Here is a 22,451-nt window from a genome sequence, read left to right on the forward strand (position 1 = left end):
GGGCCCAGTTTTAGGGCTCTGCTTCCACAGAATTCTGCGGATATGGCCCATACACATGTGCTTTGCAGGGCGCTGTAAGAAGAAGAAGAAGGAAAAAGAATAAGTAGATAATTAATTAGACTAATTCTTTTATTCACAAACACTGTGGGACAAGTTTAGTGTACATACATATATTATATAAAAATGAAATCCCCTGAAGCATTTTAATCTGTTATGTAATTCAGTTTAAGGGAGGGTATTGGTTAAAGCGTCAACAATTAATCACCATACATGTAAATCCTACAAACTGAACTTGCGGTTGATATAAAAAATTAAAAAAAATTGAAACAAACCCTTTGAAATTTCAGAGAGAGAGAGAGAGAGGGGTAATTTTTCACCCCAAAATTTGAATTTGAGGAAGGCTTTGGGCATGAATTCTTATTCGGGCATCTGAAAGCACACAATTGTATGCAAGAAGAGTGTTTTTACTTCTTTCATTAAGTAATTTCTTGCAACTTCGCTGACCAATTGACTCTAAATGTTATTTTATACACATGTTGGGATACATCGAGCTGGTCTTCGACAAATAACCAAATGTGTCGAGTGCCTTTTAGCCTCGTCTCTCATACCCTTACATACATGTATGCATGTATTACATCAAATAAAACTCTAATGCGTTTAGTAAGAGGATTACATCGTTCTCTCTTCTAATCTGTTTCAGTTTTTTTTTCTGTGCTATGTCACTCAGAATTAGTTAGACAATAGTAGACGATACTTGTACTATTCTATACATGGTTTAGCTAAAGCCGGACTATTCCTCTACTGTACACACAATTCATAAGCAGAGTCAGAGTGTTAGACGAGGAAGTGACTGATCTTACCTGTTATTTGCTGCTAGCTAAACTCATTAACATTCCAACGGCGGACAATATTTTCTTGGAGCTAGGGTGTGAAAGTCAGTTACTCGTCTTTAATCTGTTAGTTTTGTGAAGGAATCCATATCAGAAAAAAAATAAAAAAATTGCAACTTCTATAGTTAAGCTCGGGAAGTTTTAAATTTAGTTGAAAGGTTGATCGTCTTAAAGCTGAAAATTTGATTCTTTCTTGTTAATTTATTTAAATTTTCTCAGAGGAACAAAGCTCATAAAATAACAGGAAAGACAAATGTGTGCGATATCAATTACAATAAATTTGAACAATAACCTGAATAAAGTTAAAAATGTAACTGAGCTAAAATAAAATCATAATTGCATTAACTTAAGGCCTAATTGTCTGCATGTTCGGTAAAACACAAACAAAAATTTTTTTTTGGGTGGGGGCGGGGGGCTATTTTTAAATCAATTATTTTTTTTTGATTAGGTGTGTGGGGGATGAGGGTCTGATGCCACCCCCTTGCTCTCCAATTTAGAGAACACAACTTTAATTGTATGAGAAAAAAAAGAGCCAAAATGTGTGGCTTTATTCATTTCACAGTCCGGACCACCGATAATGGATCTGATCTACAAGTTCCTTAATGAAGGCTCATCACAATCTGGACCATCCGGACTACATGTAAATCTGGCAGGAAACAATGGGTCGTTACTCTTTCCTGAACCCATGTTTTGTGACTTATATAATAGGGTATGATTGTACTATTCTATTTTTGAAAAGCCATACTTTTCCTACTTGGTCTGATTTTTTGCCATTTGAAAAATGAGAAAGTTATAGGTCTACCCTTGTACTCGATAAACTGTCCCAACTTTTTTCCAAGGACAAATATCAGGCCTGGGAATTTTTGTTTTATGGTGTTTTTCCATAACAGCTGCTAACCCGACCACTTTGCGCTGACTGTGTTAATATGAACCTTGAAGACAAAGCGTGTGATTGGTATATTATTCAGAGAGAAAAATGGGCCAAAAGCAAAAAGAAACTCATTTAGATTTAGTTCCACTAAAGCGTGACCACTTTTCTGGATATTTTATGGAATATTAATAGGTTGACTGCAGGGTTTTCTTGATTAAAAACTAGTGGATGCAAATTAGTTTTTTCTTTGAAAAACGTTGTGCTTGCCCTTTAAGATTAACTGATGCCCATTTTCATTCCAGACTATTATATATGTAGATGAATGGAATAATACCTTGATTTGAATAATGAGCTAACAAAAAAAGCCATTCCCAAAATGCCATTCTTCTGGACCCCATGGAAAGGAACGTTTAACACATAGCGTGTTTACACAAAATTACACATTAAAGCAGGTGATGGATTTTTTGATCAATAGCTGACCTCGGTATCTTGAGCTGTTATTGACAATCTCATGCCCCGAGATTAAAATGTGATCTACAGTCTGCACTCCAAGAGAGCCAAAGCTTTGTTTCCAGCAGGGCTCCTCTGTGGTACCAGCGCTAGATGTTGTGAAAACATGGAAGACAGTAGTGTCAATGACTATTATATAACAGCAGTCTGATGTGTGGGTTAATATGCTGGGGCCCAGCCAAATGGTGTCCTTGTCGGCATGAAAGCTGCTATAGACGTCTTTTGTCTGGGTGAATTTTTTGAATTGTTTGAATTGGATTGGCAGTCTTTGCAGCAGGTTTGTTGGTGGTGGTGTCTTTTAGCAGTTTGTTGGTTGGTAATCTTCAGAAGTTAGTGAAGCAGAGTAAAGGAACACGTTTTTGCCTTGTGGAGCTATTCAGGTAGGCGCACATGGAAGATGGTGCATGGTTTATCAGTCAGGAGAGGTTCACTCTGGTATATCTTTTCTTCTGCAAGAGTTGCACAATATTTGGGAAATATTTGTTATAGTAACTTTCTCTGTTGTAAACATTGAGTGCCTGGACCACAATCGCAGACCTTGAAAGTGATTCTTACCTAATGTCAGCAGCAGTCAAAATGTGACTTTTTTAGACTCATCATGTTAAGTGGACAATGCTGGTAGACAAGAAGATCAACATACAGTTTTGAACAAGAAATGTCTCTTATCCAAAATCAAACTGGAACAAAGTTAACCAAATTTAGGGCTTAAATTTTACATTGGACCGCAGGATTTGATGCCAGTGGTTTCAGTGTCAGGCCAGTAGACTTATGAATGGATAATTCCGGTGGTCCTGTGTTTTTCAATTGAATAACTAAGTTTATGTGAAAAAGTTTATGGGTAAAAACCAAAATTAAAAAAGTTTATGTTCATGTACCTCGCTGTGTAAATCTTTTGAAACAATCACAAAACATTGAATTTTTACCTTTTTGAGGATTTTAAGAAACTGAACTATCAATAACTGTTCCACCCTGTAGACCATTGAATAAATCCCTCCAAATTCCAGAATTGAAATTTCAAATTGTTTTTAAAAACTATTTTGCTTGGAGTTGTGTTAGAACATTTGTTGGTCTCTCTGCTTGTCATTGTTATACTTTTATCTGGTGAAATTGCAATGTTGTACAGTACATGTATGTGTGTCTATTGTGTAAACAACCAGTACTTGTTTTGAAGATCTTTCTGGAGGGTTTTGAAGGACAGCCTTTTGTCTGGTTTTGTAAGGGTCAAAACAGACTCAACTGTCGATTGATTGTTTGTAGAGTTTTGTGGTTTCAGAAGAAAGCATTTGAAGACAACTCCCATCTTGTTAGGTTTCTTGGCGGGCGAGTTCTTGGTGCTGTACATGTGGTGTTCTTGCTTAGAGATTCAAGTAAGCTATAAATAGGTCTTAACTACCCTCTCTACCCTCAGAGAGAGAGAGAGAGAGGTGGCCTTAGATTTAAAATACTGTGGTTCTGAAATGTAGTGCTGTTTTGGATTTGTGTGGTTCTCTACAGCTTGATCATTTCCTTTGACATCCTTATTGTACAAGTCGTCAAGGTTTGCCCTTGACTTCTTTAGTGACTACCCAGCAGGACCAGCTAGCATGTCATTTCACTAGCCAGTCAGCGTTTCAATGGTCCATGTTCCAAAGGAAACAGGGAAGCTTTTCAACACTGGACTATCCTGTCGGACCACTTGGAATGAAGTTTGATTGGTCCTCTGCTATTTTAATTGGCCAGTGAACCACTGTTACAGAGAGTAAGGCAGACAAGTTCCTAAGTCTGTGTATAGTCAACTTATTATTTGTCAACTTTGAAGCCAATGCTGATCTACGTCCCTGCCATTATACTATGCAAGCATTGATCTTCTTGAATTTTGTACTTCAAGAAGCACCAAGTTTTAAGTCATTGTCAATTTAAATGTGAGTCTATTTTTTCTTCACTTGACAGGCCAACCCATTGAGCTCTAAGCATCCTGCATTAGATAGAAGTCAGCAGTGAATCTGCATTTGGTGAGTATAGATTCAGTTTAAATTGTTTGTCTGACCACTTTTCAGGAACTTAATAGAGCAGTGTTACATAATATCCAGTTGTGGAGGAAAACAACCTGCAACAAATAACTCCGCCAAAATAAACATCCCGCACATTTATATGGAATCACCCGATTGTCTTGTTTACTTTTCTATTGTTTCCTGTCAATTAATTTAATGTGAAACCAAATCATAAAAAGGCCGTGTTTATAACTGTTTTTGTAGGCCAAAGCCATCTTTATGTAAATTAATTTTTTCGTTTACCATCCATGACTCCCTCTGTTATTCCAAAACAGAAGTCATGCCCCAGTCCCACTAGCCCCTATGTCAGATTTTAATGTGATAATATTGAAAGGGAAAACTGTCTCCGAACGGAAAAGATGAAGAAAAGAAACGGTTCTTTCCCCAAGGCAAAGTGTGGGTAGGAAATCCAATTTATTTGCGAAGAAAGAGAAAGCGATGGAAGCGGATGATAAAAGGGCGCAGCAAAGCTCAGTGTAAGACTCCCAGGGGGTCTTGGGCTCCCATGTTGGCTTTCCAGTCTCCCCATGCTGGCTTCTTGGTTTGTGTGTTTGTGTGTTGGGGAGGGGGGGGGGGGGTTGGGATTATAAGAAGTAAAGCCAAGACAGACTTCAGATCTCGGAGACAGCAAGAATTCAGGTGTAATGTTGACCCTCTTTGGAAAATATAAAGAACAGTACCATGCCCAAACAACGCTAAACATTGGTTTACACATACAACCCCTTTCACACTACAAGCTTTTTCCCAAGGTAGTTTTGGAAAAATTCAGGTCACCTTTTCACACTTGAATGGGTTAATCCTAGTAAACTACAGTGAAATTGTTGAGTTCCCGAAAAATTTCATTTTTCCCAGGACAATTGCATTAAGTGTTGTCTGTGTGGTTTAAATTCTCCAGGAGCTTTAATGGGGTTTCTTTTCCTTGAAATTGGCTTTGTCGTCTGGTCATGTGGAAAAAACTTTGGATTTACATTCTACATAAATAGTATGGGCAAAGTTTACCGCAATAAAGTATTTTGTTCAAATATTTATAAAGAGAAGTACAACAATAATAGCTCAAGTGTTTACACATATACATTGAATATCCATCATTGTATTTTCTCGTTGGTTATCTTTGAGTAAACGTTTGAGTAGCGAACTTATAACACACTTGAGGATTAGTATGAAATTTTCAGGGTTATGCACACAACTGCATTGTCACCACTCTTAAAAGTCATGTATCCACCTTAAATCAATATCACTCTGGCTTTCCAATGGTTAGAATGGTTGATTGAGGTGGCGGGGACTGATGCTTCTTTGCACATCGTCGACCAGAGGGATTTGTCACTGATTTGTGAGTTTGACTACAAAAAGTACATTAAGTTCCCACTAAGATTTTAGTGGGAACCTTTCTGAATCCATTTAATCGTTCAGCAAATCTGCAACTCAAAGTAGACAAGTTTCAAATATGACTAACATTTGGTCAGGTTTTTGGGGAATGAGCTCATGGTGGATTTCAAATTCTCAGTAGTCAGTAGTTGTTTCCCTGTGGTTTATGGTGTCTAAGTTCCACTCAGCTTTGTGGGTTTGACAAAAACCAAACTAACTTGTTTTAAAAGATATTGCTTCAGGAATGAAGAATACCCTCATTCTGTTTCACCCAACACCGATGTGCGCACTGTAATTTATAAAATGAAAGCATAGAGCAAGGACTGGAAAGACAAACGAAACAAAAATAACTTGGGGTTTGAAAGTCAATCTTCGTGGGAGTGCTTGTTATGTACCTGATCCCCTGGGGAATTTTCATAGTGCCATAGGTACACCAAGTGTCCTCTTTTACAAATCACCACAACTGAACCAAAAATGAAAGACCTACTATATAGAGTCATTCAGCAACAAGAAGAAACCTATGTGAGAGCATGATCAAATTAGCATACATCAGAGCTTTCAGCTCTCCTTGATTCTGCAAAAAGTTCCCTGATGAGCAAATTTGAAAAATCCCTGATTATGGACAATTTGTCCCTATTATTTTTAATTCATACAAAAGATCTCCCCGATTATTGTACAGAATGTCCCTGAGTGCAAAGCACCTCTGATCTGTGTTCCTTTTTTGGTAAAAAACTGCTCCTTTTACAGCAGAGTCTGCTCTGTTTTCTTCAAGTACATTTTGAAAGTAGAACAACAGCGCCTGTAGCTGTACATCGGATCAGCCCCTCATCTCTGCCCCTCAATCATCAAATAGAATTATCTCAGCGTCAGTGAAATTGTTGATAATAATAATCTTTACCCTGATGACGTCAGGAGATGAATCAGAGATTTTCGCTATGTCTCTCATGTTCTAGTCTTGGGTGTTCTTAATGTACAGCTAGGGATTTGGGGTACGTCGTAGGACGTTTCAATGACCATTATGGTGCGATGAAAAGAAAATCACGTTGGGAAAATACTACTATCAGAGCAGGAGTTGTATCAAAGTCGGTTTTCCCAAGACCCGCTTGTATTCAAATGTCTTTGGCTCCCCCGTACAGATTGTTATATTTTAAGAAGAGAACAAAATCAAATGGCTTTATGGACGACAACTGTTCGAAGAATAGATACAAGACCTGCAGGTTATTGCTTAGTTATTGCAGTGATGACTGTCACTATCTTACTGTCAATAAACCAGCTGCGGCAGTTGTTGATTTTTTATTAAGGCATGTCAAAGGTTTCCAGCCATGGTGATTTGTATTCATAGGAAAATTGAAGAGGAATACCATGTAGAGTTGGCACACTGTGTTGTGGTTAGGCAGACAAATTAATCAGTACACCATGTATAAATTTACGGTAGTTATAAACTTACAGTGCACAGTTAATGAGGTATTAAAGCAAATGAGTAGGATTGTCTTACATGTTCCTGTCGAGTCCAATCCAGTACATTGAAATGATTTGTTAAAGGTTAACAGACTGCACGAGAAGGAGGCAGAGGTTAAGTAGGGATGGCCAGAAGGATCATGCATGTTCATTGTGGAAGGTAAAAGGGCAAGAAATTCAAACTGTTTTTTTTTTTTTTTTGGGGGGGGTGCAAAAATATAATTTTGTGAGCGTGTTTTTGAAATGAATCAAGGAGCGTAAATGTAGTGACCGAAACATGTAAGGAGTGTCTAATAAAGAAAAGTAACTAGAACATTTCAAGGTTTCAAGGTTAATTATTGTTTCCACAGAAACATGGTACAGGCAATAATATGTACATATTCCAAATAATACAGATAAGCCAGTTGGAAAAAAAATAAAAAAATAAAAAATGAGTCAAAAAGCAAAGACATTAGAATGAATGGAACTAATCCATGGCTTTACATGAGTGACTAGTTTATGTTCCGAGGTTATATGGTAATCTTGGCTGTAATCCAAGGCTATCAAGCAGGTACAGGTTGAATGGCTTCTGACTGGCACTCCAAACAATAGAATTGGCAAATAGGTGACTGCCAACATAAGATAAATAGCTCAGGTGGTAGAGTGCTGGCATGTTAATCTGGAGTTAGCAGGTTCAAGTCTCACCTAGTAATTTTTTCTTTGATCAACCCAAACACATTTTATATTACGTTAAGTGGTTTTGTGCCTCTTTTTATCAACACATTAATCACATGTCCTTAAGAAATGCAAGCACAGGTACATTTTTTAGTTCAATAAAGAAGCAATTTCTGAGCAAGACATCTGGGCGGCTTCTGCATACTATGCTGAGGGCCCCCTGTAGATTATGCCCCAGATAGTTCTTATTTATAAACAAAGCTTTCCTAGATGTCTCATCCAACATGGTCACAGCATCCCTTGATCAAGAAAAGAATACTGCTCTGTTTGAGCGGAACACTTCAATTTCAAAGCGTGCTCAACACTGCATTGTGTTGAGTGTGAGAAGGGATGGTCTGATCTTGGATGGATCTTCCTTGCCTGTTGTGTAGTCCTTTGTAAAAGCCAGGTCCATATATTGCAGTTTTGGATGTAAGCTTTCTGAGCAAATGGGTAACATGACTATTTAAAGCCCAGCCAGGTCATTTATTTTGTCACATCAGGTCAAAGGTCACTGGTATAGCACCCTCATGTGTTTATATTGAGTAAGTTGGTTTGTTTTACCATGGTTGTGGCTCTTCTTCTTTCGTTGATTTATTCATTGTCAGACATGAGTAAGATTTACCCCTTGGAATGTTACCTACATGTATGGTTCTGCTTAAATATTAACCAAATGTAAACACAGCTTTCTAGTAGTTTAGAATGTTGTTCTGACCTGCTCAATTGGAAGGCACTTGTGAGGTGCACAGCAGAAAATAAACACTCTTAATCTTACTGACAGACTCGAGTCCAGTACCCCCACCCCCCCCCACCCCAAATCAAGATCCAAAAATATGCCCAGTGTCTTGGAGCTCGTTTCCAGATGATACAATGTACCTACTACATGTATTGAGAAACACACACAGAAACCACTCTTTTAAGAAGGTTTGTGAATGAAATCTTTAGAAAAATACGTTTCTAAATGTAGGGTCTGGACTCATGGTCTCATTAAAAATATATTTGGTTCGGGAGAAGCTTTGAGTTTCTAAATTTAAGTCCCTTGGATCTTTTTTCTCCCTGAAATTGGATCCCTGCTGTGTTTCATGTAGGCTGATATCACAGATCGTCTCCTGGAGGATGCATGGTTTTATTTTGTCCGTTAGTTTGTTTGATGAGTGTGTCATTGCAATGATGTGTGATGAGGTTGCCACTCCCTGTCGCCAGGGGATACTTGACGCAACAGGGGAACTTGTTGACCTGAACTGTAATTGCTCACACTGTATGAGATGAGGGGTTAACCTGTGTGCTTGACCATGTTAAACATTAGTAGGTTAACATCAGAGGCTCTGTTGCCTCGGTGCCTCTTCAAATGTTTTCTATAACACATATGTAGATGATAAGATGATTCAAAAATGGCCTTGCCCTCTTAAAGATGAAATTCCAGCCTGATATTGCAGATGCCACCTGCATTTTCATCACCAATTAGCCTTGTTTTAATTTATATGCGTTGTCACTCTTGTTGACTTCATGATGGAAATGTTTGCAGACAGGTAGGCTTGTTTTTTTGTTTGACTTAGGACTAGGAGACCTGTGGCGCAATTGAAGCCAGAAATACCAGGGTATACCGCTTTGCTGGGGTTCTTTTATGTGCATTATACACAACATTTACTCGGATGTCCGATGGAAGTAGGATTTATGGTTAAGTTACTTGCTCCAGGTCATAAAGGTTGACACTGGGACTCGAACCCACACTCAGAAACACCAGAGCTTGTGTCTAGTGTAGCGGAAAGCTCGTCCACACAACACCAAACAAGGATGAAGGAATAGACAATAGTACTACCAAATAAGTATTGCTTGTTGGAGGGCAAAAGTTTTCTCACATTGTGAATAACCATGGTATCATGTGCAAAGTGACAGTTTTACAAAACAGTAGCCCTACCTTAGAAGCATTGGACATTTCAGGCATTTGATCACTGTATTGGAACAGTGATAAAATCAATTGCTGAAACCCTGTTTGGGTTAGTCAGATTATTTCAAATTAGGAGCGAGTAGTGAGTTAAAACGAAAATGATTATACATGTAAACACTCCTGTAACAAGAATTTAAGTTGTCTCACATGGTGCCTGGTGGCCTGGACTCTGGTGGCATGGATAGTGTATTGGTTAGTTTTCACTTGTAGTTTTGTTATATCAACTCCACTTGCAATCTCATTGTTCAGAAAAGATATCAGGTAAGTGTACTTTTTGTTTTCACTTGGCTGTTGTGGATACAATTTCCACAATCTGTACATTCATGGATCCATCAGGTTTGGATGCACCAGAGTCTGAATCCATGAACATTTTTGCGGCCATGAAGAATTTTAATTCATAAAATTAATAAAGAATTTTAATATTTTTTTTACATTTGACCCCTTGCACGCGCGTCACGTGCGGCGACTGATGCCACGCTCACCATATGATTTCTAGCGGGTGAACTTGTGCATTTTTATTACAATATATTGTACAACTTGGCGGGAGAAAACGTGATATAAATGCACAATCCTTCATTTGTATCCTTACATTTGTATTAATCCTGCGTGGAAAGGGGCCTGGAATTACAGGTGGCCTCTGTTGCCCTGGTCTTGGCCTTGGTGCCCGCCCATTCAAGAGTTTGCCATAGACTTGAGCTTGTCCAATGGTACCACACATACATGTACTGTGTTGGAAGTTAAGATGGACCAGAGGACGTGTAGTAAAAATGTTGATTAAGTGTCCTGCCAAGGACAGAAGTGTCAAGACCAGGATTTGAACCCATACCGCTGATCTGAATCGCCAGATCTTGAGTCCAGTGCACTTGACCGCTCGGCCACTATACGCCATGAAATGAAAATGTCCTTGCCCTTTAATAAAAATGAAATTCAAGGCATGTTTATCTCTGGGACAGATGTTTGCAATATCTTCATGCATCCCAAATACCATTCAGTTTGATATTTTCAAAATAAGTGTGGCAAGTGACAACATTTTCCAGGATTTCATCAAGGTACCTACAGTGCTTGTACATATGTCTTTCGATCATCCTCTTCAAAACGTCTCTGGCTTTACTGATGGCTCAATGATGCAATCACATGTTTTAAAAAAGAGCTGCAGAGCTTGGAGTTCCTGCAGGCATGCTTTGTAGACAGCTCGATGGAGAAAAAGAAATTTAATCTTATGTTTTACAGAAGTTGTACTGTTTTATTTTTGTCAACTTTTGATATGAAGAGAGGGGCACATCTTAAAATACGTTTCAGAGCTGTTTTTTATAACTCTTGAATATTGAAGTTATGACTCGAAATGTAACATTTTAATACGACCTGTATACACAGTATACAAGTATATCTTGCCTGCCAGAAATGCCCTGGAATCTACAAGGTCTCGTTATTTCAGTAGACAAGGGTTACATGGTCTATGCATTCAAATCGGGTACCTGGTGTTCAATGGGAGGCCTTTGTATAATGGTCAGTGCACTGTGCACACACTTGGAGTCAAAGTTAGTTTTCATAATGTGAAATATGATGCTGACAACACATACGCGCAACTATCAATATCCTCAACTTTCATTATATGTAAATGTTTAACTTTCACCTACAATTTATTTTATTTTCTTTACTTGGTGGAGTTGTTTACAGCATTTCTTCAATTAAAGCGTATTGTGTTGAACACTTCCATACATTTCCCTTGTCACAAATTGCATGTTTTGCTGCATTCTAATAAATGTATTTCTGGAGTTTGAACGCCCTGTTTAAAAAAAATAACTGTGACAATTATTCATTCATAAAAATGCAATTCGTAAGAATGCCATCCTCAGTCGGTACAGAACAACTCTGAAAATGCATGACAGAAGAACTGATCCATCTTACATGTCTTATCTCACCTACCCACATCTCACAATGTTCTACCGTCCAAGATGTCTGCAATTTTACTTGACATTTTTATAACCTTGAATCAAAACATTTTCCAAACTATTATTAACTACACGTGTCAGTCCCTATATACTACAATACAAAGGAAAGCGATGCCGGTCTGCCGAAATACTTAAAAATTGTCTGTGCCCAGATATTTCTGTCCTGCTTACTGCTTAATTTTCCGGGTTCCATGTTGAAATGCTCTTCCAATTCAATCAAAACTGGAGAAACGGATTTGACTCAGGGATATTACAAACAACGTATTTTCCCAGATGTCTTTTTTTTTTTTCGAAGGCCATGGTCGTGAGGACATGCTAAGGACCTACATTACTGCATGTTTGTAACAAGAATTACTGCATGTAGCCCTGATTGGAATTATTCTGAGACTATTAATATCTCCAAACTCTGGAATGATGAAAACAATCTGATAAAAGAAACTGTTCAAATGCAAGAATATGGTCTTTCAAAAAGGCCTTTTTTTCTCTCTTTACATTAAAGCAGACATTTGGAAGTGGCAGTATTCAAATCAACATTTTTGCATGAGAAAATGTTTGACAAGAGAATTAAAACTAAATTTGTTTACTTAAAACATATACATATGTTAATAATAATATTGTTGGTTACTCCTTGCTTGTATAGCAGAGCAAAATGCTACACAAAATGTGTCAGCTCCTTCTCAAAACCAATCATTTGCCAATTCAATCTTAGCATTCACTGCGTATAAAATTAAAATTCAGTCTCTTTTTTTTATGCTTTGCAAAATTTGCTGGATGAAATCCCCTGCATTGTAAATTGTGCACACATCCCATACATAGAGGATCGTGATCCTGTATGATCCTGTATACCCTATGTACAGTACAGTACTGTACATTACATCATTATGCCACACCCACACTAACCCAGCATGCCCTGACTAGACGCTGAGTGAGTGCTCCAAGGCGACCAATAACTGATGAGGCACACACTGACCAACTACATACATTTCAACCACTCTAGAGTCTGCCAAATGATGACAATCAACATAATGAAGTTGTATGTATGTATGTATACATAAGATCTGTTTGTCGGTCTATTTATTCCATGTAAATCATCCGTTTTTAAATTTCTTATCATTTTGCTAATGTGGCTGATATATGTTGCAGCAGGCTGCTCAGTCTATGCCTTCTAGTTGTGTGTACCAGCAAGCAAGTCCTCTATAGATGGGTCTGTCAGCTTTTGCCTTTTTAAGGTGGCTGTTTCTTAAAGAAAGAAAACGTTGCACACATTTGATGTTCATACACTACATTTTTACACGCCCTGTGGAAGAGCTGCCAACATTTGCATCTTCTATCGGGGAATTATTTAGAGTTTCATTCAACACAATAGGAAAATGGTTTCCAAATAGGGGAGATTTTCAAATTTATTCATCAGAACATGGAAAGATTGATTGATTGTCAGGGAACTTTGTGCAGAATTAGAAAGAGTTGATGGCTCTGCTACTTGATGATTGTGATATTGATTTTGAAGTGTAATATTTAGTCTTAAGGAGGAAGTACTGGATATGGATATTGATTTTGGAAAGATTTCCAAGTACATGTAACACAATCAGTTAAATGCGCTGGACATCTTTGGTAATTGTCAAAGACCAGTCTTCTCACTTGGTGTATCTCAACATATGCATAAAATAGCAATTCTGTGAAAATTTTAACTCAAGTTGCGAGATAACTATGAAAGAAAAACACCCTTGTGTGCTTTCAGATGCTTGATTTCGGGACCTCAAAATCTAATTCTGAGGTCTTGAAATCAAATTCAAATATTTTAGTGGAAAATTACTTCTTTCTCGAAAACAACATTACTTTTGAGGGAGCTGTTTCTCACAATAATTCATACTATCATCAGCTCTCCATTGCTTGTTACCAAGTCAGTTTTTGTGCTAACAATTATTTTTAGTAACTACCGATAGTGTCCAGTGCCTTTAAGTTAACAATGTTTGTGTTTTAAAATATAGATTACAGATGCTTCCCTTTTGACGTCACACAGTGTTAAGCCGGCCATCTTTAAATCAATGGTGTCATTTTCTTAACGCACACATAAATGCAGCCTATGTGTTTCACATTGATAGTACAAACAGCACGCAGGAGTTTTATCAAATGCCTCTCATGATTGGTTGTTGAAACACTTTGCTACGTGAAAACATTTGACACTTGACGCAGTTGAAGCCAATACCCAAGTTGACCGTAAAGATGGAGTCTACTAGGAACTATGTATAATAAAAATCTCCCTAAAGAGTAACAAATTTGTCTGTTATGTCCCATCATTCATAACAGAAAAATAATAATAGTATTATTTGTACACCAACACTACACAGGAGTTAAAAACTTGATTGCCATCGTATGTAGTACCTCTTATAAAAAGAATCAACAAGAGATACCAGGAAACTGATCTCTGATTGTATTGTAGTATATAGGGAACTGAGAAAAAACATATTTCTATTTGTTGGTAGTCGTCCTAGAGTGGAAACTGATTGCCAGTTGGATAAGCCCTTATGGGTCTTCAATTGCCCTATTCCCCTTTCCTCCAATTACAAAACATTTCCTGATGGCAATTTCCTTTGGATTATGAAAGAAAAAACTGGAAAGTAATTTCACTTTGTGGAATCATCCGAGGATCATGTGGAAATGTACAGACACTAAGCATGATTGTTGGGTCTGATTTGTTTTTTTGTCCTCTGTGAATTATGTCAATTGCATTCATCACAGTGTTCTCTTAACAGTGGTCAAATAGCAGTTAAAATACGTTTGTGAGTATCAGTTAAAATTTACCCCAAGTAGTCCGGCTGGCTAGTTCAGTGTTTATAAAAAGCATCCCTTTTTCATTTGAAATATTGACCAGTGAAATAGCTAGCGGACTAGTAAAATTACCCTAAATGACCCTGCTGGCCAGTTATTAATTAAAAGTAAGAGCATTCCAACCAGCAACCCCATTAAAATGCTTTGAAGACAACAATAGGGGGACAAGGGATCGTTTTCACGAAGATAGTCCTAACATGGGACTCTTTAGGATTATAAACTTATGACAAGTCCTAAGTAAGGGCGAGTAACTTGTCCTAACTCGAGATAAGACTAAAGTCTTAACTCTTTGTGAAATCCATCCCTGATAGATAGTCAGTTCACTGGTCCACTAGCTTCTTCACTAGTCCATATATCACATTAAAGCCATTGGACCCTTTCGGGGTTCACAGATTTACAAATAATTTACAGGGTTTACAGAAGGTAATGGTGAAAGACTTCTCTTGAAATATTAGTCCATGAAATGCTTTACTTTTTGAGAAAACGGTAAAACAATATCAATTCTCGTTAACGAGAATTACGGATTTGTTATAAACACATGTCATGACACGGCGAAACGCACGAAAACAGGAGTGGGTTTTCCCGTTATTTTCTCCCGACTCCGATGTCCGATTGAGCCTAAATTTTCACAGGATTGTTATTTTATATATAAGTTGTGATACACGAAGTGTGTGACTTGGACAATACTGTTTACCGAAAGTGTATAATGGCTTTAAAGATGGATGCTTTTCAACAGTGAGCTAATGGTCCTTATGTGTTGTACATACCATGTAACTAGCGTTTGGTCAGCAGACCACTCCTGTTAAAGGGGGAACACTGCGTAGGAGTACCTTTAACGGGCACTTTCATTTCTGTGCAATGAGGCTTGGCAAGATAACCAGTATACAGCTAGATAGATGAAGTCTGCATCCGGTATGGTAGCTTTGTGAAATAATAATCTCAAAGTTATTTTGACACTGCACAAATTATCTGACTAGACATCTGGTCTAAGTGGTAAGTAACCATATCAACCTTTAAATGAAGGTCTTCTTGATAAAAAAAGAGATTACAAATTACATTTTTAAGTATCCTGGATAGCTTGCACTCGTTTATACATATATGCGTACTAATGATTGAAAAGGGGGGATTTAAAAGTCACTACATTCAATGTAAGTAAAGTATTGTGTACATTTGTAAAAGTACATACATGTAGTCTGAGGCTTCCTTTAAATTATCAGGGGAAAAAGTCCAGAGGAAAGTGAAATATTTATTGTTTTGTTAGAACAGGTCGCAACCTGCAGAACGCAATACTTAAGAACATAATGATTCATCGTGATTGGAGGAACATGGGGCAAGCATGTCAATAAGTCATGCATTGCTGGGAGCTGAAAATAATTAGCACACAATTGAGGGCCCTCCTACACTACATGTTGTTCTGAGTTGGGGTAAAATAATTTATATTATTTCATATTAAATCAAATAAAAAGTCGCATCCCCTTAAGGTTATCCCCTGGCTGCCGCTTAAATTACAATACCATAGGAATTTGGGTGTGATCCCTGGTTACACAGCAGTTAACGGTTGTATGGCTTCAGACTGGCACCCCTGAACAAAAATGTTGACAAAATTAGGAGACTGCCAATGTAGGGCTGGATAGCTCAGGTGGTAGAGCACCAGTGCGTTAATCCAAGGGTTGTGTTTAAAATCTGCTCGAGTAGATCTGTTGTTGTTGTTCAATCCCGAATCAAAGACTAAAATATTCAGAAACAGTTGATGCACTGATTTTAAATTGTTTTGGTATAAAGGGTCTACAATACATGGATCTATGTGCTGCACAGTAAGTAATGCATCTGGCTCTCCAATCATCATCAAATAATACTAATATGAATAGCACATCATGCAGGAGCTTCTATGTACAAGACAAAAAATAAAACTATGACTTAAAGCAATTTGTTTCAAAAAGTGGATTCAAACAAATTGATGTGGATTTTTAAGGCACTGGACACTTTAAGTAATTACTCAAGAAAAATTGACTTGAGCGGGATTTGAACCAATGACCTTCGGATTAACAAGCCAGCACTCTACCAACTGAGCTATCTAAGCCCCATTTTGACAATATCTTTGTTCGGGGTGCCAGTCAGAAGCCATGACTGTTAGCATAGTTTTTGTAAGAGTTTTTAATGATACTGCATGCTTAATATATACATGAATGTTAAAGGAACCTACTTTCAGTCAGACTGTTATTTGATGTTATTTTGAGAATGAAAGGATAGGATCTCATCCAGAAACTGAAATTTCTCCAGACATCTTATCTTTAAGTCCAGGGCGCTCACTCTGTAATGTCTTAACCAGGATATTATTGTGTACGTGTGCAGCCACTTAACCAACCAATTAAATCTAATGCATGCCTTGATGAGCATCTTGATTCACTGCAATATGACCAAGATTTTGCGGTATAGTTTTAGTAGATGTAGATGGAGACTGTCCTCTGCCTCTTACAGGATTGATGGGATTTCCCAATGCATAAATAACACAGTGTGAGGGTGATGGAAACTTGTGCAATGTACACAGACACATACCGTGTAGTACGTTAAAGGTGTTCCTAAACAGCACTTAAAAGGTGCCCTGAAGATTGGGTAATCACATGCCTGATACTTCATGGAGGGAACGGAGGCGATTGCCTCAATGCCCCCTGGTCATTTCCTTGGTGCCATTGAAAAGCCCTAGTAGAAATTTACAAATTTCTCATAGGGTGCACTTTACCAAGGAGGAAATGCATTGGTGCCCTTCTTGCCCTTTAAAAAAACGAAAGCTACAGGCCTGGGTGAATGTACTGTATTTGTTTTGTCAAATTATCATATTTCATTATTTTTTTGGTTAACTTGATCCACTGTAGAGTGAAGTCACCCTGGGGCTGAAATCGAATCCAATACCTCCTGTGTGGGACGAAAACAAAAAGCAAGGCATCTTCCACTCCTCCGCTGTCCAAATGCCCCATTACTACAAATGATTGATTTTTCATTTCTGTTGCCTGGGCCATATGGTAGTTGTACGTGTGTAGTAAATCGAGGCCGTTGGTCTCCATATTTGTTAAGCCAAACTAATTTGCATGCGAATATTTTTGTTTGTTACATCATGTTGCATAACAGACGCAGAGTCTAATTATGATCCAGAAATCTGCATAATTTAGTAACCAATCGGTAAATGAACTAATTAATATTGTATTGTATGTTGAATACATATTCACATAATTGTAAAACTGCAAAATGAAGTCCAATACATCAATTGTCCATGTAAACATGAATGTTCGCATGTATACATGTTAATCCTGTTACCCCTTGTCACCTTTTCTGTAAATTTTGTTATTTTTTTAGAATTAAGACAGAGAAGCCCTATTTGTGCTATGACAAATTTGGATCATCAAACAAGTTTGGATTTGACAGTTACATCAACCACCTTTGATCTCTGGCTGTGCTGCGTGGTTATACTGACCAATGTGGCTAGGTGCCTAACACACCCGGTGCATGCCTACGGCTTGACCATGTTGTATGTAGCCGTCGTCCTTTGCAATTGAGCTTCTCAGCTGCAAGTATAAGGATGATTAGCCCCCCAAATTATTAGTATGATTACTAGTTGTGTAGTATTTCTGGAATGCCAGTTCTAGAAATACCGAGCTCCCAACACTCCCTGACACTGCAGAAAGTTCCCTGTTAATGCAATAAATCTTTCCATGTTCTGATGAGCAATTTAGAAAATCTCCCTGAGTGTTATTCTTAGTATCTCCCTGAATGTTGTGCAAAATCTCCCTGATTCCATTCGCAATCAATGGTAACCCCCCCCCCCCCCCCCACCCCCACCCCTACCTACAGGACCCTAGTATCCCCAATATGATGAGGAAAATTTATACCATGTCTAACCATAGGCCTAACTAGCTGGCTAATAACCACTGTGTATTGATCCTACTGCCTCATGCCTCCAGGCAGAGTCTAGCAAAGAGAACCCACACTCCCTGCCTGTACAATATGGACCAGTCAAGAGAGGACTGAAGACCCCCAATCTGGCTATCATCTGCACTAGCCATGGGGGGTTCATCTTATCTTTGCAAAGGTATTATGTTGAGATGTTGATGAAATAACTGATAAATTCATCTCACGCATCATGAGTTCATATTTATAGGTACATGGATGCATGTACTGAAATGTTGAGAGGACAGCATTTGTTTGTGAAGTCTGTCCGCTTTGGAAGGAATCAAGCCCATTTGATTGAGCAGTGTATTATCATTGGAAAGTGCAGGTGGTGTGCTAAATTTCATAGAGCTCAATAAGCAGCTTAGCATATCCAAATTGTGCTTACTACAGTAAGGTTACCAGTCAAGATAGCATGTCACATGTACAATCTGTGATTGGTGTACTGCTTAATTTGCAAAGCAGAACTTCTACTGAGCGTTAGTTTCTGCTGAGCAGCTCTGTGAAGTTTATTTTTCGGTGAAACTTATTTCAATGGCCATTTTGAGAAGAAAAAAATAAACGACCACTTTGAAGTAAGTGTCCAACCCAGCAGGAGCAAAGATGCATATCTATTAAAGAATTTATGCCAAAGTTTGTTTTTGTAAGCTATACTGGTAGCACTGGGTCTTACCATGGTCTTACTGCAATCCATCATGTGAGATTACGTAAAGCAACATTCTGAACAACTCAAAATAGCGTCCCACTTTTTTGTAACTTTTAATTTATTATAAGCAGACCTTGCTTGCCTTGATACTATATAACAGAAACAGGTCAAATATGGATCTAATCCCAAGGCTCCTCTTTTATTTTCCAAGTGCGACCCTTGTTTATCATTTGCTCCTCCTCCATTTAAGAACTGGATCTGCTGCGCACTTGCTACGTATTCACACAGTCCGTACTTGGTCTTTAAGTGTCTGGCAAGGTGACCTTTGGAGAAGTTGCTTACACATTCCATTATTTCATTACATTCTATATGTTATTATGTATTTATTCATTGGATGCCAATCCTTCACATGTGCTGACCGTTGAATATCAAATTGTTTCCTCCCTGTTAGTTTTGGATAACCCACTTACGTGTTCTCAATTTGCATGTGGGTTGTTCATGTAGATCTTTGTGTGTACCTCCGAGCATGTCTAGATTGACATTCATGTTGGGATAAGTTGGGACTCATGTTGGGTTTCAAGTAACCCACCAAATAATTCACACCAGGCCTAAAAATGACCCATGGCACCCACAGCAATAGCCATGATGCACACACAGCAATTGCTGTGGTGCCCTTTGCTTTTGCTGTGGTGCTCCGCGCTTTTGCTGTGGTGCTCCTGTTGTAATGGGAAAAAATATTGACAGTTCCTTTTAAAAAAGAAAGCTTTAAATGTATTTTCCCAATAGAAAATACAAATAACCTTGCTGCTTCAAAAATTAAATTACACGCCTGTCATTATACTTCAGGTTAATTGAAGTTATATAAAAGGTTTCTTAAATTCCATTGGAAGGAAATAAACATCATCAATTAATACAGTACACAAATATACTGTTCATGAAACCACATTTGTACGTGTATTACTATGTGGGTTGGGCCTTCCCTTTAAGATAAAAACAGCTAGGAAAATTAAATTATTCTGACTCATGAGTTTTTGCGCCCAAACAATAACGCGGTCACCAGAGTACAGACCTGGTAGGTCATAAATATCTTAAGCTTCTTAACTCCATACAAAACCAATCAATTCGCGTGACAATTCCTCTTCCAACAAATCAATTTCAATTATGCAATCAAATCGTTGAAAGAGAATTGTGCTGAAGATGTATCCGTAAAAAAGGTGTGTCCGCTGATGGTGCAGTACCCAACTGTATGTACATTTGTTAATGTTGATCGTATGAGAAAAGTGTATGTTAATCAATTCTTAAAAGGAGTTACACAAACAGGCATTGTCGGCTAACTGCTGTTCATTCCGTTTCTTGGTAATTCTGTCTGTGATAACCTGAAGGGACTTACTTCGATTTTTTTTCCTCCCTGGATTTGTAGGTTTTCAGATAATTTGAAATTCGAGTGTAATTTAATCCGACTGTTACAGTGAGGTTACAAATAAATATTCTCCTTTATTTAATCTTAGTTTAGGGGGAGGAGGGTATGGGATGTACAAGTACATTAGTTTGTATAGCCCCTTAAATGGTACATAATTTCCTTAAAGGTGAAGATTTCCTTTTGGTAAAAAAGCTTCCAGATTTAAAATCGTTCCTTTAAGTTATTTTGATTGCAAACAATCGTGTAAACTGTAGTTTATGTTCCTTGAGCAATAAATAGTATACGATCCAAGAAAGGGAAAGCGGAACTTGCTCAAAGTTTATATAAGTTATGACCTTTGAAACATGCATCATAAAAAAACACCACAAAAACAACCAGCCTCAAAACCTTGTTCCATAAATCAAAACAATGGCCCAGACCAAAAACTGCAATAACATTCTAACCTTATTACGTTCTAGAGTACTTGTAGAAATCTATTTGACTCTGATGCTTCTGTTGGTGTGCCATTTTAAATAAACAACTTGTTATTTTGCAACTTCTCAGGATATAGCTTTACAAATGTTTGTCACCAACAAGTCACAACCTTCCTGTAAAGAAAAATATGGAAAGTTCAGGGGTAGACACTTACCCTGCAATACATTACATTGTTCCTGGTAGGGTTTACGATGTATTTGTTTCACCTGGCACCATCGGTCGGAATGTTTAATTTCACATTTCACACGTTGTTTGGCTATTTTATGACTCAGAAATAAACTTGTGAGTCATTTGTCAGTAATGCTTCAACTGGATTTAGGTGTTTTGCGTCATAAATGGTGTTTTTTTTCTGATTTAGACCTGTGGAGTTCTTGCTTGTGATTTTATACCTTTGGTTTTGGGGACGCAGTAAATAAGAATACACAATCTGAGAAATATAACTGACAGTAATCTTCTCAGATTCAAATTTTGGCAGATAGTTTTTTAAAAATATTTGTAACCACATTACTTCGAAGTGAAATGTACTTGTAGGCTTCTAGCCAAATTTTGTATTTAAGAGTAATTACCAATATATACCTTCCCTAACGATCAGTTAATTGTAAAATAGCGACAAGTTCTTTTTGTTTAAGTTGATGGCATGTTTTAATAGTATGGCAGTATTCGGTTTGTATGTAGGGCTTTATACACCATGTCTCAAAGCGCTTCCAACATAATTACCCGCAGTTCAGTTACATCGTTTTTTATTTAGTTCTAGTCATTTAAGCTTTCTAAGAAATGTTTGTCTTTTGTTGATTGGGGAAAAGGCACTTGTACAAGTTTGTACAGGTTTGTCAGTCTGACGTCAATTGCAAATGTTTTTCAGTTTGTAGGAAAACTCATATTAATTTTGGGGAGTTTCTGTTTAAGTTTTCTTGTACCTTCGTCAATCTTCGTACAAGTTTGTACCTTCGTCAATCTGACCTCAATTGCAAATGTTTTTTCAGTACGTAGGAAAACTCATATTATTTTGGGGGAGTTTCTGTTTTAGTTTTCTTGAGTTTGGTTATCTTTCCAAGTTTGCAACCTTCAAAGGTATTATTAATTTCATTTTCAGTAAAAGCTTCCACGAACAACAGGCCTGGAGTTTCATCTTTGAATGGGAATGGCCATTTTCTTATTGCAAGGGCACTCAGATTGTAAAACCTTAAAGTCTAAGGGGAACTTTTGAATGGGGCACCATGGGCAACATAGACCATGGCCCAGTGTTATTCCAGGCCACATTTGCACATTTTGACTTTGTCATGATAGTTATTATATCAATACTTAATAAAAGATAATAGTAAATGATAAAATAAAACAGTAATGATTAATTTTAAAGACATGATAGATACAATGCTGGTACAGTGCGTCTCAGTGAACAACGGTTCCCTGCGTGTAGAACAGA

At 37.7% G+C, this 22,451-nt stretch overlaps 1 protein-coding gene across 3 annotated transcripts in view; it reads left to right on the forward strand.

Annotated features, from left to right (window-relative positions):
- Positions 1-22,451, forward strand: part of LOC139949906 (contactin-2-like) — an 85,134-nt gene that overhangs the window by 24,573 nt on the left and 38,110 nt on the right. For 2 of the 3 annotated variants that reach the window (XM_071948480.1, XM_071948494.1), the window contains exon 2: positions 4,201-4,262. The gene's annotated coding sequence lies outside the window, so the exon portion shown is untranslated. Of the gene's footprint in view, positions 1-2,632; positions 2,652-4,200; positions 4,263-22,451 lie in introns of those variants that run through there. The other variant, XM_071948488.1, reaches the window with a different exon arrangement.

The sequence above is a fragment of the Asterias amurensis genome, chromosome 2, assembly GCF_032118995.1.
Source record: "Asterias amurensis chromosome 2, ASM3211899v1".
In the NCBI taxonomy this organism is placed as follows: Eukaryota; Metazoa; Echinodermata; class Asteroidea; order Forcipulatida; family Asteriidae; genus Asterias; species Asterias amurensis.